This window comes from Amphiprion ocellaris, chromosome 16, assembly GCF_022539595.1.
Source record: "Amphiprion ocellaris isolate individual 3 ecotype Okinawa chromosome 16, ASM2253959v1, whole genome shotgun sequence".
NCBI lineage: Eukaryota > Metazoa > Chordata > Actinopteri > Pomacentridae > Amphiprion > Amphiprion ocellaris.
Window position 1 is genome coordinate 8,598,756 of NC_072781.1, and position 15,807 is coordinate 8,614,562.

General features: G+C 39.2%; 1 protein-coding gene across 3 annotated transcripts in view; it reads right to left on the reverse strand.

Annotated features, from left to right (window-relative positions):
- Window positions 1-14,976, reverse strand: part of LOC111575536 (protocadherin-15-like) — a 207,642-nt gene extending 192,666 nt beyond the window's left edge. For all 3 annotated transcript variants that reach the window (XM_035953017.2, XM_055018618.1, XM_055018616.1), the window contains exon 1: window positions 14,542-14,976. The gene's annotated coding sequence lies outside the window, so the exon portion shown is untranslated. The remainder of the gene's footprint in view (window positions 1-14,541) is intronic.
- Window positions 14,977-15,807: the final 831 nt, after the last annotated feature.

Here is a 15,807-nt window from a genome sequence, read left to right on the forward strand (position 1 = left end):
GACAAATGTGAGGCGGTCAGGTGTGAACTTTTTTTTTTTTTTTTTTTTAATTGTTGAATTGAGGTGGAAAACCTGACCCTATTACAGTTCTGTGTCAAGAATTAAATTGATAATGCACTTTCAGACTAATAGGATTACACATTGTCTGCATCTCCAACAACTTCATTGAAAGTAATCTGCCTCTCTGAGTGCTTAAAGCTGCCAGTGACGACACAAAATTTATTCAGTGAACAGATTAAACATTCATTGTGCAAAACAAGATGATAAAAATGAAAATTAAAGGTTTCTTTGACACGTCATGTTCATCTAAACCAATCCCCTTTTAGATCAGGCAAGAGCCAGGCATTTCCCATCATGTCTTGAGGTTGTCCCGTTAGAATAGAGCAACTGTGACTCCAGCTGCCTCTGTCTTGTGAGTTTATCGCTGCGTCTGTTTGCATGACATCAGAGCCAAGTCGAGGCTGAACTCCGTCTCAAAATGACAGCAGTACTGTTCCGCTGTAGGCTCTGCTCATCGTAGGGCAACTAATGAAGGATGTGTGTTTTAAAAATGAGGCTCTGCATTGGTTTCGATCAAGTCAAGCTCTACTTCATTTGACCTGATTATCAGCAGACGTCAAAAAAATGACGTCCCCTTCCTGTGATGAATGGGCTTATTTGTTTTTAGGCCAAATCAGTCACAAGAACATTTTGATTCATATTCAATCCAACAACTTTGCTACAAAACTGTGAGAAGGCTCTGTTGAAAACAAAATGGCAACAAACAAAGGATTTCAAAAGGATATGTTTGTTAAAGTCAGTGCATTCTATAGTAAAGTATTGACAGAAAAATACTACGGGAGCCAAAATATGTATGATATGAAAGCCAATATATAATACTGCAGGAGCCAAAATAGATCTCACAAAGCAAAATATTCCAAGGAACCCATGGGATGGTGAATGGGGCTCCAACAGACTTATCTAAAATGAGCTGACTTTATTTACTGGTATCTGAAACTAAATTATGTACTTCAGCTGGAACAAACAACAGGCTTTAGGCTTCTGCTGCATCCACTTTATGCATCAAAAGTTCTATCATTTACATTCACAATTCTTTGCTAAACTGCACAACAGAAATGGAAACTGGTTATTGGCATAAAGCTCTTTACTCCAGCTATCAAACTGCCACGTGGTACTCAGGTGGACAAAGGTGTCAACAGAAGACATTTGCAGAAAACAAACAAAAAAAATTGCAGAAGAGAAGCTACAATTTTTACAATATAATCTCAAAGAGGTCAAGTTTTGTTTGGTTTTGTTTACCTGCAATTAAAGTGATTAAATAAAATCCTGTGATGTTTCTGAAATCTGAAGTGTTTAATGAAAAAAACTTACTTTAAAAAAAAAAGTGCTAACAAGTCCCTCTCTGCATGCAGCTCACAGCTGGACATTGTTTTCATGCAGAGAAATAGACTAAAGCCCTCTAGCTAGATGATCTTTGGAGACTACCCTCTCAAGGAAAGAATGACAAGACGAGTCGTTTGTTCAAACAGCTTGAAGCTATATTTACTTGCAATGCCAAGTAAGAGAAAAGTAAGTTTTCTTAATGCTGAGGAAGGTCAGATCACCATTAGTCTCATCTATTAAGTTTTGGTTGAGCACATGCACTATAGCTACCCCATAAATATTAACTCATCATTTTCAAGTTTAATGTTACGGTCACTCAAAGACACAGGCAGTCTGGGAATATAGATCTGTAGGAAGGTTTTGCTACATGTTTCACTGTTAACACATTTATCATTATTTTTTATATGTGAAGTGCTTCGTAGAACTGGCTGTCACCTCACAAAACTGACTTTTTCACAGTTACTACACTGCAGATTTACATTTTGTTGCTCCTGGGTGAGTGGCCAGGTTTCCAACCAAACATTTTTTTCAGATTTTAACGGAATTTCAGAAAAATATTTTCACCGTAAATCTAAAAAAGAAAATCAGACTTAAAGTGGCTTTCTAGCCACTATGTAAATAGTATAGAAGCACATTTTTCAAGGTACTAATTGGGGCAACTTTTCCGCCTCACATAAAGACTCTGGTCAGATACTTTAAGCTTCATTTAATGTATTGATTATTGAAGTTTTTTTGTGTTTTGTTATTTTTTTTTTTACACAAAAATTAAAGCGCACAATAAGAGAGACTGATTCAGATGTACTTATCAGATCATTTCTACATCTTTAAGGCTTCACCACTTTCAGCACAGGAATACAACTTAGAATATTCAGACCTGAAGGTGCAGACATTCTAATGTTGCTAAAGGCAAAGAAAGTGCCACAGCTTTAGTACTTATCTCACCTGTGGTCAATGGAAGTAGCGGCTGCATTATATACTGGAGCAGCTGGATAGCTCAGTGACAAACACCCCTAACTTTCGATGGTGCAAATCCCGGTCAGAGTGCAGTTGTCCAGTGAGGACCCTTAGGCAAGGTCCTTAGGGCTCCCCCACCTACTTACCTTATGCTGTATCTACTCTCAGTGTCAGCCAAATTAAACTGTAATTATTTTTCTCTTTATTCACTTCTGTGGATTTTTGTTTCTGACATTGTACATATGCCACCTGATGAAATTAAATCAAACTTGAACATCATCAAGTGACTTTAGTAGGAATTATTCAGTTTGTGGCTGTGAAACGTTAGATAACTCCTGAATAACTTACAAATGATATGAAGGGTTTCTACAAACTTGACCATCAGCTTGCTTGCTCTACTGTAACACACATTCAAAAGCTTTTAGTGACTTATTTACTGTTCAGTATGACAAGGTAAAGGTGTCTGTAACATAAGAGCACAGTTAGCTGACTGACAGCATAACCTAAATGGTATTTTTAGCTTTTTTGTAGACTATCAAGATACCTACTATTTCTAACATGATGGAAATTTCAGAGCTGACTCTGGAATGGTTTCAACTATTTTCCAACTGAATCCCTGCTTGAAATACAATAACTAGTTAATATGTTTAACAATCATAGTCATAGACTGTAAAAAATGCCGGACTAAACCCCCATCAAACTATAACAGTTGCTTCTCTCGCAATCACTACTCTGTATGACATCATTATACCACAATATCTCTGATGTCTTGTGTGCTTGACAATTCTTTCTTTGTTAGGAAAATGGGTTATTTTTATCACTGTAATTAGAATATGAAGATGTTAAGCCATTATTTAAAAAGTTGGGCACACTAGAATAGTTTGCAATTTTGTATTGCAATTTGTAATACAGTTTTAAATACACTGCTTTAAAAAGTCCTTGCGCTTTTGAGAACATTGAGCTTTCTGAAGTATGAAATGACTTTCTTTTGAAGGATAAACTTTTGGTTGTGGAAAACAAACACCAAAGTACAGGATTAAAGAAATGCAAAACTAAAGCATTGCATAAAGTAAGCACAGTTTTTTGTGGCAAATCATGTTTTAATAGAGTTAGAATCCGGATCGTTTTGAAATTGTACTTGAGCGTTATTGAGTTTTAGATTTAAATAGATCACTATTCATCATGATGCCAAGAAAATGTATTGGAAGTTCTCTAAATTCTTCTCTAAATCTTTTTTTTTTTTCAAATTTCAAGGATCTCTTACTTGAATGAAGCAGATCATGTAGTTTGTTCAACTCATGACTCACTGTAGTCTTCCCTTTATTAGTCTGGAAGGTGATTGAAACAGTGTATTGTAATGGACAAGGTTGTGGCACTAGTGTGTTAAAATAAAATCAGAAATTTAATACAGTATCCTTGAGTGTTTTTGTGTGACTGAGTGTAGAGGAGTTTAATTGGCATGGGGGGGGGCCCTACCCAAAAATAATACCCAAGAGTACAAAACTGGCTAGCTGACGTTAACGCTAGGTAAAGTCTGGGCAGGCGAATTTATTTTGGCATGTTGCATTGAATGTGACACCAACACAGAAGTGCCTTAAACTTGCATTCAATCAGCTGACCAGCTGGGGGAAGCGCCTTTGGTTGCAAATAGAAGTCTGATTGCATAGAACTCTATGAGAAAAAAACCTCCTTTTTCTTCCTTCATTTGTTGACTCAGTGAATGTCTCCCTGATGAGTTTATGGTCTTAACTGCTACTTTCAAGCCTCATGAATATACCATTTACTTTATTTTGTAGCACTGTATGTTTTAGAGTGAGGCTACTTTGTGATTGAGAGGTTGCTACTATGCTATGCCATTGCATCGTGTCCTCAAGCTCTCAGTCTGATCCATCCCTCACTTGTATGTGGTTTCAAAAGACTAAGATGGCAACACCTAAATATCAAACCCCTGGCTTTAGAACTGGAGTCCACAAACCAGAGGATGACATCACAGTTGCTACATTTGGTTTGGTTATATAAAGTTAAGCGTCCCAGTTCCTTAAGAAGAGGTCACATAAGGCCTGAGGTCTTGGTGCAGGACTATACTATCCTGGAGCAAACAATTCAGTAAAGAACAGTTATATGTTAATGACAGCACCCACGTTTTAAGCAAATTATTCACCAACAATGCCAGAATTTACTCAGGCTATGTTTTCTTCCTTTTGCCCTGTGCATCAAAACCTCCCTTCTTTTTTTGCTTATGTTTCTCTCTAAAACATAAGCCAGAAGCACAGTCCTGAATAATACATTTATTTAGCATTATATGTGTTTGTTGACATTGGTCAGCAGAGGTTTAAGAGGAACACATTTGCATCCAGTGTTGGACGTTTTTAATCTCTGTATGGACACTAATGAGCTAAATTACTGATGTAATTGATGACTTGCTTCTTTTTTGACATATGAGATACTCTGGGACAAGTGAGACAAGTTTCAATAGAACACATTAGATGGAGTTCTCTTAGTTGGAGCCCAATAGATAGACAGATGTTGAAATTGTTAAGTATCACAGACTCAAACTGTGTTTGTTGTGTTTGTGTGTGTCATTGGGGAAGAAGAAAAATCTCATATGAAAGGCTTAGGAATTTGAATGTCCAAAAGAGGCCAATGTGTCAACTTAATGAGAGAATGTAACACACAAAACATTGAAAATAGTAAAAATTAACTAGGTCTTCCTAAGATGGATCATATCTTTTTTGTCTCTAATCGCATTCTTATACTGGGAAACATGAGGCTTGAGCAGCTCGATAATGTTATCATAAACTTCTGTTCAAAAGTGTCAGTGTGCAGCATAGTTACTGACCATGCAAAATTCACCTGTCATGGGATCTCCAGGTTAAAACATGAAATTCTGTGTGGATCTCTCCTAACATTAGCATTTATTTCACCATTTAATTTGCATAACCATTTGAATAACCCTAAAATGACCAAATGACCAAAATAAGTAAAATACCCTCAAACACTAAATAATACAGTAGTCATTTCTCCACCCTCTGATTGCATACATCCCATCAACTCCATAATCAACCAGTGTTTAGTCTAAACTTCTTACATTCAAATATACATAACATATTCCTTTCATGAGTAGTTTTGAATCTTGCAGTTCCCAGTAAATGAGACTTCAAGACAAAATTGCTCACAGACCGGCAGAAAGAAATGATTAAGAGAAAAAAAAAATTTGATCTTATCATTCTAGTCGTCACAACCTTGATTAGCTCCCCACCGCTCTCAGAATAAAATTTCATATCCTCTCCTTGGTTTAAAACAACTTCATGGCATTGTTCATTGTACATTTCAGTGATGGTTTTGCTGTGTAAAACAGATGTTTCAAGTCACCAACCTGTCTCGTAACTACAGACACGCACCAACAACATGTGCACTTCAACGCAATCTAAAAGCTGTTGCTTCACTCCATCATTCTCCTTAAGTAATTTACTTCCTTTGCTAATTGACTTAGCAACGCTGTTGCGCAGTTGTTAGCAAAATGTGCCACTTCTCACGCTGCTGGCAGAGAATGAGCAGGGATTGTACATGTTGTCATAAGCCAGTCAAGAACTTCAGCAGAATAAATGTTCTTTATTCTCTGCTTTGACCTTAACTGGATGTTTTTCTATGCAGGTCAGGTTTTTGTTAATCATCCTGTCTGGGGCAAAGTTATCAACAGTCCAATTAAAAGACAAGACCAGCATCCGATATAACTGCTGTTTATATCTGAGTAACAAATACAAATAGAGGCTTCTTTTAACAATGAGGATCTCTATTGACACCAACAGTGTTGGAGAGACATGACTGAAAATATTCACTTATCCTGCATGATTTTGTTGAATGTAAGCACTGACTTCGTATCAGAATAGAATGCCGCTTTGTTTGATTTGCTCCTCAATATGTAGCCAGTTTCCTTTTCTGACATTAATTGTTTAAAAAAAAGTCCTCAGAATAGAGTTTACATATGGCTTTACTTAAAATGTTGTACACATACACTGGTCAGCCACAATATTAAAACCACCTTCCTAATATCGTGCCAGTCCCCCTCATGCTGCCAAAACTACTCAGAGACAAACCAAGCTGTGATGCACTGTGTTTGGACGTTTGTCCAGCCATCAGCCTTGGGCGATCAAGACCCTGTTGCCAGTTCACCTGTTGTGCTTCTTTGGACCATTTTGTGACTGGACTAACCACAGCATACCGAAAACACCCCACAAAACCTGACATTTTGTAGACGCTATGACCCAGCTGTCACAATTTAGCCCCTGGCAAAGTCGCTCAGATCCTTACGCTTGCCCATTTTCCCCTACTTTTAACACATCAACTTCAAGAACTGACTGTTCACTTGCCGCCTAATATGTCCAAACCCTTGACATGTGCGACTGCAATGAGATAATCAATGTTATTCACCTCATCCGTCAGTGGTGCTAAGGTTGTGGCTGATTAGTGTATGGACCAAGAGCACTTGGAGACCACAGCTCTCCACCATTTTCAATGCATTTTCTTGCAATTTTAATGAATGGGATTGGGATGCACAACAAAATGTACTATTATTTTTTTTTTGTACATGCTCTATCTCTAAAGCAGGTCCCATGGAATTCAGCTGGGTTGAATGATTCATACCAAGCTGTGATGCACTGTGTGTTTGTCCAGCCATCAGCCTTGAGCAGTCATGACCCTATTGCCAGTTCACCTGTTGTGCTTCTTTTTACCATTTTGTACAGGTATTAACCACTGCATACTGAAAACACGCCACAAAACCTGATGTTTTGTGGACAGTCTGACCCAGCTGTCGCAATTTAGCCCCTGGCAAAATCGCTCAGATCCTTACACTTAGCCATTTTCCCCCACTTTCAACACATCAGCTTCAAGAACTGACTGTTCACTTGTCACCTAATATGTCCAAACTCTTGACATGTGCCACTGCAATGAGATAATCAATGTTATTCACTTCATCTGTCAGTGGTGCTAAGGTTGTGACTGATTAGCGTATGGACCAAGAGCACTTGGAGACCACAGCTCTCCACCATTTTCAATGCCTTTTCTTACAATTTTAAAGAATTGGATGCGGATCCACAACAAAATTTGGTTGGTTACGTTTTGTGCACATGCTCCACATCTCCAACAAGTCCAATGAAATTCAGCTGTTTTTTTAATGAATAATCTTGCTGCCAAACGAAGAAGCAGGTAGACAAACAGCATTACTTGAACTGACAGAAGATTAAACAAAAAAAAAAATGCTTTTACTCCTTTTGATGAGGTTGGTTTCATTAGTAGGACAGTTACTGATGAATTCTCATTAATCAAAACAGTGTGGCCAAAATAATTATAACCCACTTCTTATTTCAGATTTTTTTAACATGAACGGACTGATTCTGGCTCCAACTAATTAGTTAGTTGGAATCAAGCAGCTAAGAGATGTTTGTTAAGCCACCACAAGGCCAGTAATTACTCCTGAGCTACATCTAACTCTACCTGAAGCTTTAAGGCTACAAGTGTTTGTTATTTTTACGAGACTGTACCCTTGGTGGAAAAAAATAACACGAGTTAAAGCATACTCATGGAAATATCACTCCACAATCGCATATTATGCTCCCACAACCTGTGATTGCCTCAGAGCTCCACAGCATTGTACGCATCTTACTATTTTTAGGCCTGAAACAGACATTCAAGGAGAGATGCGTACGTGTTTGCTCGAGTGTGTGTTCAAGAGAGACGGCAAGACAGCCTGAGAATTTGGAGATGCTTCATCGGTGTGGTGGGGGGTGCATCTTATGTGCTCATGGATTCATCCCTTTGAGACTAAAATCTTTCATCGGTCTTAGCAGGTTACCTTGGGTCTTGGTGGCTCTGTTTTTTGTGATATCAGCAGCAGAGCCTAGATGTTTGGTACAATTGTGAATTTTGAAATAAAGAATTGATATATTACAACTTGAGCATCATTATGTTGACACTAATCCTGAGCCGGTTATTCTCCTAGCAAGGCTTTTGGAGTGCGTAACTGCAGCATCAGTGCTGGGTTTGTCAGCTTGTGTATTCACTGAGTGCATCCTTGAGGTTACAAGTATCTGGAATTCAAAACTGAATGGCCAGTTTTGAATAGAAGCACGAAAGACATGCAAACCAGTGAAAGGAAGATGAGGGTGCATGCACTTGTCTGTCTATCAAAAAAGGCTGGGTTATGGTGACAGTAAGCACTGCATCTTTTTCTGTAACGTATGCTTTTGTTTTGGTACTGTTCTGATTCACTCTGCAGGAAAACTGAATCAAACAGCAGAAAGACAAAATTAGCCACTGGCCAGTTAGTATATTGGAGCACTGAGCAACTGAAAAGCCAAACAACTTCCTCAGGAGTTGGAAGAGATCAAGCAGAGATGAGAGGAGAGTAAAAGTTAGATTTACATTTGCCGAGTGTGTAGAAATACTAATGTTTCTCCGCTAAAATGTTTGACATATACTTATACAGTGATGATGCAGCTATGTTAGTGTTGCGATTGCAGTAGAGCTGCAACATATACTAGTCTCTTAGTGGTCAACTATTACATTTAATTGCAACAATTCTTACAATCAAGTAATCTATTTGAGCAGTTTTTTATGAATAAAAAGTAGACATTTTTCAACTCAGGCTTCTTAAAGGTGGATATTTTCTGGTTTATTTACTTCTCTATAAGAATCAACCAATATGTTGTTTTTTCTTTTATCAGTTTTTTGTAGGGAATAGCTGGTAATCAAGAAACGCCAATTTTTGGATCTGAAATACATCAAATGTAATGTTTTAATAGCATGTGACAGCTGGAACCTGTGATTCATAACTACGGTTCTTCATTAATAAGTGTGACTATACCTGAATATGTAAAATAGAAATAGGAGTGATTAGATTAGGACGCTCTCCTCTGTTTATGTTTTATTTTATTTGATTTGATTTTAATGTTTATCTGGCAGGGATGATACACACAACATTGCCACAGAAAAGGGAAAATGTGATGCATGTAAGACGTCTAGCTTCAGCTAATTTGCAGTCTTTGTCCCTGGTCAGATTGATAAGAGATCAACAGATTGATAAGTTAGTCTCCTGTAGTTACGCCTGCTGTGCTTCTCTATTTTTCTTTATCTTTCACTGTTTAAAATCACATTTATTGCTCATTAAGGTCCATAACTTGAAGTACCATTAATTATTGTTTTTCAGACTCTGTTTCAGGGTAATCTGCGGCTGCCTTCTAACTTTGCTGCTAGTCATTAGCAGGGCCTTAGCCACTGTGAGAGACGCTAATTTCCTGGTTTGAGGCAATGGCTTCTGTTCCTTGTTCAGTTTTTGCAGTCTCTGCTTGAGAGACATTTGTGAGACTACAGAGTGACTACAGACAGAGAAAGTCAGGTGCATCTGACCTGCTGTAGTGCATTAAATTTATCAATAATAGGTCAATAAATACCGATACAGATATTTGGAAAAATGTCAGACATTGTCCACAATAACTGGCCAGGCCGATAATCGGTCTACCCTTACTCCTCTATGACAGTAAACTGAACATGTCTGGGTTGTGGACACAGCAAGACGTTTGAGGACGTCATCTTGGACGTTGGAAAACACAATTCAACACTTTTCACCATTTTTTTTTTTTTTTTTTTTTTAACAATTTAAAGTGCAAACAACTCATCAATTGAGCAAGAAAATAATCTGACAGAATGATCCACAAGGAAAACAATCAATAGTTGCAGTAGTTCACTGCTCATCCCTAAGTGGATAAAAGTCAATATATGCATGTTTAAAAATAGATCAAAGAAGTTGTTTTTTTCCTACATAAAATATTTGCTAACAAGCAAAGTCCAGAGACTGTCTGAATGTTGGTTCCTGTATCAGTAACAAAGTTTTTAAAAGGTCATCGAGTTAAACTGTTATAATCATGAGGTACATCATCTTGCATGGTAAAGTTACAGAACATATACTATATCCTGCCACCACAGCCACAGATAAATACTCTTACTGAAGTGTGAAATTAAAACATGGCCACAGTACTATCTGTCCACACCTACAACTGGTGCAACTGCTGTTCAGTCAAGCCACTATCACAGTATGGTAATTCAAATCCTTCCTCTCTATTTGCTTTTTGTACAGAAATATTTACTTGGCGGAGGGTGCAAATATTGATTTATGCTAAGAGAATTTGAGTCAGCAAACATATGGACGCTTGCAAACATCCTCACAAATCCTGAAAATAATCAGCAAAATCTGGTTCTGTCAAACTGTTTCCCCCCTCAGAACTCAAGTGAACATTCCTGGAGGAAAGATTAAAAATGATAAAATTTTTTCCAAGGCCAGCGGCTCAAGGGAGATGATGCTTAATGATAATCTATAGGTTAATACAAGTGTTACGTCTGCACTGGTTGCTCATTAGATACACTTCAGCTCAAAGTCTAGTAAACAGAAAACATTTTTCAGCCTCTATCTAATTATTGATTCAACGGGCAAAGGCCCAAATATCAACAGCATGATAACTGCTTAATCTTAGCTTCTGCTGCATGTTGGTATTGTAGTTTCACACTGTTATTAAAATGGGCAATTCAATAAGGAGGAAACACTATTATGCGGCGACTTCATTACACACAGACACAGCTGATGTCGAGGTTGCACAGGCTTGAACTCATGTAGCTTTGCACCCGGTGAAGATAATCAGCACAACTCCAGATCCTCTGTTGACCATTAGACTTCTCAAAGACACTGGGGTAATTATTAAGGAATGAACTTCACTGATATTTTCTCAAAGCACAGCAAATCAGATCAAAAGCTCAGCATTAGTCTTAAAGATTCCCCACATTTCTCCACAAGACGCTACTTCCTAGCACTCTAGTCTACATTCAGAGATTTAAGCGGAGGGTGAAAGCACAAAAGCTGGGGAACAAATTGCCCTTCAGCGTTCTGTTAGATTCTACTGCAGATTATTTGACTATGCTCTCTACAGTACTACAATGAGTCCATTTGTTAACTAAATCTCCATAAAACACTGGATTCAACACATTTATAATGAAATTATTCCATAAACCTGCTATCAAGTACAAACAGTTCTTATCCAGACAGAAAAAGGAGCAGCGTGAAAAGGACAGAACTGGTTTCCGTGTTTGACAGTGACAAGAAAAGGAGAGATAAGCAGAGGGAAGGAACATGAGATGGAAACGAACAGGACGGATGTGCAGCGCATCCGTATGCATAGTTTTTCATATTCATATCAAGTTCGCTTCCCATTAATTTTGAGACTATTGGTGTTGCCTCATGGAGATAACTTATATGCAATCATCTTCTCCCTTCATGCTTCAGTGGAGACCTGGACACAGATTTCTACTACAGCTGCCAACCACAGCGGTTAGTCAAGCCCTACTATGACCTATGCAGCTACAAGCTTTTGGCTATAAATTTACAACACCTCATGACCGAGCTGATGAAATGTTGGATTCTCGATTTGCAGGTCACAGCACGCCACGGGTCCTTCCGGACGGAAAAGAAAAATGTGCACTAAATCAGAATCTTTACTCACTCTTTTGACCGTTTTATTGCCCTTTTTAATTAAATTGGTTTGTTTAAGGTTTTTGTTGTTTTGTTTTGCTTTGTTTTAAAGGATCTGACCAGGCAATATTTTTACAGTTGTGCCACAGAAGCTTGTAAATTTTGGAACAACATAAAGCCAAACATGAAAATCACATATTTAAACCTACTGATCAACACTTTACAGGTCTGGAAATAAAGCAGAATAACTCTTAAATGATTCTCTTGTTAATTTCGGTGCAATTTTATATGTCAACCAATATTTTTCCACTTTGAGTTATTTAAGTTGTAAATAAATAAACAGGTACTTTTACGGCAATTAGCAGCTAATTTGGAAGGTGAAATAGCTAAGAAAGTGTGAATATGGAGAATGTTATGTGCTCAGGAGCAATATCCTTCTTCTGTAGCCACTTGCAAAGTTGTGCACTTCAGATTATCAACTTCCATGGCAAAGTTACCTTTATTTTCACCATCTCTTCTGATTAATTTCTTCGTTACTCCCCTGTGGTTGCTCTATTCTTCTTATTTCATTTCCCTGTCTCTGCAGCCTTGATCATTTCTACCTGATACAGAGCACAGGCAGCCATTAGTGTTTGCTTCCCTTTTTTTGGAGCAGAGCTCCTCTCTGTTACTTCTTTATTTCCCAAAGCAATGGAGGATCTGTCTCTCTCACTGGCTCTGGACAGAATACTGCAGAGCGTTGCAATTTCATGCACCCACGACAGATAAATCTTTCTGCTTGGCCAGCCATGAATCGTCTACAGGGTGTGTGGCCACACAGTATGGCACTGTTGCACCTGACGTTAGAGTGGGTGCACCCTTTGAAATCTGCGATGCACCTGTGTTGCTTGGAAGCTCCTTTTTTTAAATTCTTATGCCACCAAGGGTGCAATTAGAGAAAATGAAAGGGCCAGGTTAGAAACATTAGATGTTATTTTGCTGAATGTGCATCAAAATACACTTTTAATTAAAGCACATGTGAATCTAACTAGGTAAAACAGAGAATTCAGTTAACAAAGATACCAGGAATTAAATACAAACTAAATATCATACTAGAGCCTGCATTTTTTCCATTACTTCAGCTACTTGTAACTCTTACACAATGCAAACACAAACGCACCATCTGCCTCTACGGTGAGGACATATCTTTAACCTTCAATAAATGAGCCTTTGGTTTCTTTTCAAGCAGACGTTCAAACCTCTTCCATACACCTCAATCATCAGATGCTATCCCACTGAGCGTGCCATGACAATGGGCTGCCTATGGAGCAGGACACAGGCAGAATATCAATGGAGTCTGGCTGGCCTGAACCACGCTACTCTTCATCTCTCATTTCCCAAATGTGCGCCTCTGGAAAAAAAAACAGGCCCAACCCTACACTGATGAAGACATCCTGCAGCAATGCTTTTTAAATATTCCCTGCACACTGCCAGGGCACTACCCAAACCTGTAGCTGTTGGAAACTGTAGTACAGATAATATATGATAACGGAGAGGAGAGGAGAGGGTTCTCTTGATGCTCACTGTAAGCATCAATATGCAAATACTCTTGGATACAGTGTCACTTGATTTCATGTCACTGATTGCCATCCTGCTCGATGAATTCCCACCAATCTCCAGCTTCCGATTGGCATAAATAAAGTCAAATTAAGACGTGTGAGACTTGGGAAATATGTATCTGCTCTGGGAGCTCTAAAAACCTTAAGTAAAACCACAGTGACCCGAGCAGCATCCCTCTAGAGACAGAACCAAGTCTGTCTTCATGCTATTCTGCTCTAAAATAAACAAATTACAATGATATATAAGTGGACAGACTGCAGTTGAAGGTATGCACTAGGGGTTGCTCTGGGCTTTCTGTGCACTCACTTGGAGTCAGGAGTGAATGCACGTGCGGGGTTGTAGAGTCATTCAGTCTGATGAGGTCTGCTTCATCATAAAATGGTCAGTTTCTTTACAAATTAATGTCATGCTTTTCAGTGATTCGATTTTTTTAAAATTAATGCCAGAACCAAAGACGCCTCTTTTGGCTCCCAGCATGGGGAGAGCTAAAAGAAATCATGGCACAATCCAAACCACATGTCTTCCTTGAATGGTGTCACTGAGGAGAAGGAACCACCACCTGGATGTGTTTGGTTTCTCTATATAATTTAGTAAATTATTCGCCTAGTTATGTGAATTGAGGTGACATAAACACACCAGAATTTAATTTGAAAACGTTTGATGCTCTGATTAGAGTAGATCAAGGTATTTTCCAACAGCTGTCAGTACCATCGAACATTTACGCAGTAACACGGTCTAAAAACACGAATCCCGCAACTATTGATCGTCTCTGAACGTTGGCACATCGTGCAAATTACACCAGCTCCCATGCGTACGGAGCGTTTGGGAAACCTGACGTCTTGTAAAATATCGTGCTCGGTCTCTGTGGAAAGCTGCGCAACGTGCAACATGGGAAATAACGATCCAATAATTCGTTTTCGGTTAAATTAAGGATACGATGGCACCTGTGCGTAACTGGCTCGAACAGAGGACATCAGTCCCCAAACAAAAATTGCTGTGTGCTCAGAGTAAATTTCACTGTCTGGCACAACTTCACACAATCACTCCACAAACAGCCTTAATAAAAGTGACCAGAACGATTTCCTTACCTCACGGGCGCACCCGCTGTATTCCAAGTGCACCAAAGGTCATTGCGCAAATTTTCAGAGGACAAGATGCAGGAGTAATGAGAAGTAGGTTAGACTGCACAATGCCTAATCCTGTTCTTAGTGTCCGTCAGACGTCGTCAACCCTCTAATCTTCAAAGCGAGAGGGGTCGAAGCCTCCCGGGTGCTCAGAGACTCCGTTTATAATCTCACCACTTAAGCGTGTGGCTCACTTTCTCCGGTGCAGAAATCAGGCAAAGTTGCCCATGTCTGTTTTAGAAACGCAGGAGATCCCTGCGCAAAAGAAAACCAGGTTTCCCGGCGCGGTCTTCAGCGATGTTCACCATTCCTGACAGGTGGCGAGTCCAACCACCCGCCGGAGAGACTCGCACATCACGTAGCGTGGATGTGGAGACGGCCGAAGCCATAAAGCGATTCTCTGGGCAGATGAACTCGTGAGTTGTGTTGGGGTTTCATGCGCTTCTCCCTTTTCTTGCGCTCTGGCGCCACCCAAAGTTGTGCTGAGGCTCCTCCACACTCAGGGATTCCAAAATGCCACTCCAGCCCCCCTTCCACGAGAGGTTTTGAGGCACACTTCCAGTGAAGTTTTTGTTGGTGTTGTTGCTGTATAATTTGGCGCATAATTAATTTGATTTAAGCTCTCCTATGGATATTGCATTCTGAGTATCTAATGAATCAGACATCAGTAAATTGGAACTAATCCAAATGTTTCTGCAGTCTCGCTCAACGCCCCCAATAATGAAGAAAATCACCAAGTTAATGTTAATGTGAACACCACAGCGTGTGTCATAACAGCTCCTAATGGTGCTCGTATCTTCCTGCTGGCATCCTCTCTGTCATTTCACACGCTGCTACCCCGCTGCCTCGCAGCTGAGCGCTGTTCCTGGTCCTCATTGTCACCTCACTGTCACTCACATGCACCTGCTCTCATTTCCAAAATCAGCTCATGAGCATAAAGGCCACTTCACCTCATTTTCAAAGCCAGGTACTGCATTGTTTTTCTGTACTTCCCTGTTTTCCTGTTCCTATTTTCTCTTTTTTTTTCATGCCTGAACCACCACCTGTTGATTAACCAAGTTGTCAATGACCAACACACTCTGTTTTTACTTTATCTGTCTGAGGCCTGTATATCGAACCCTAAAGTTCGAGACTTGACGTTTTTCGAACTGGTGACGAGATGGAGCCACAGAAAGCCATAGAGGAATTCCAGGAATTTTATTATGCTGTTTAGAGGCTATTTGAAATCTA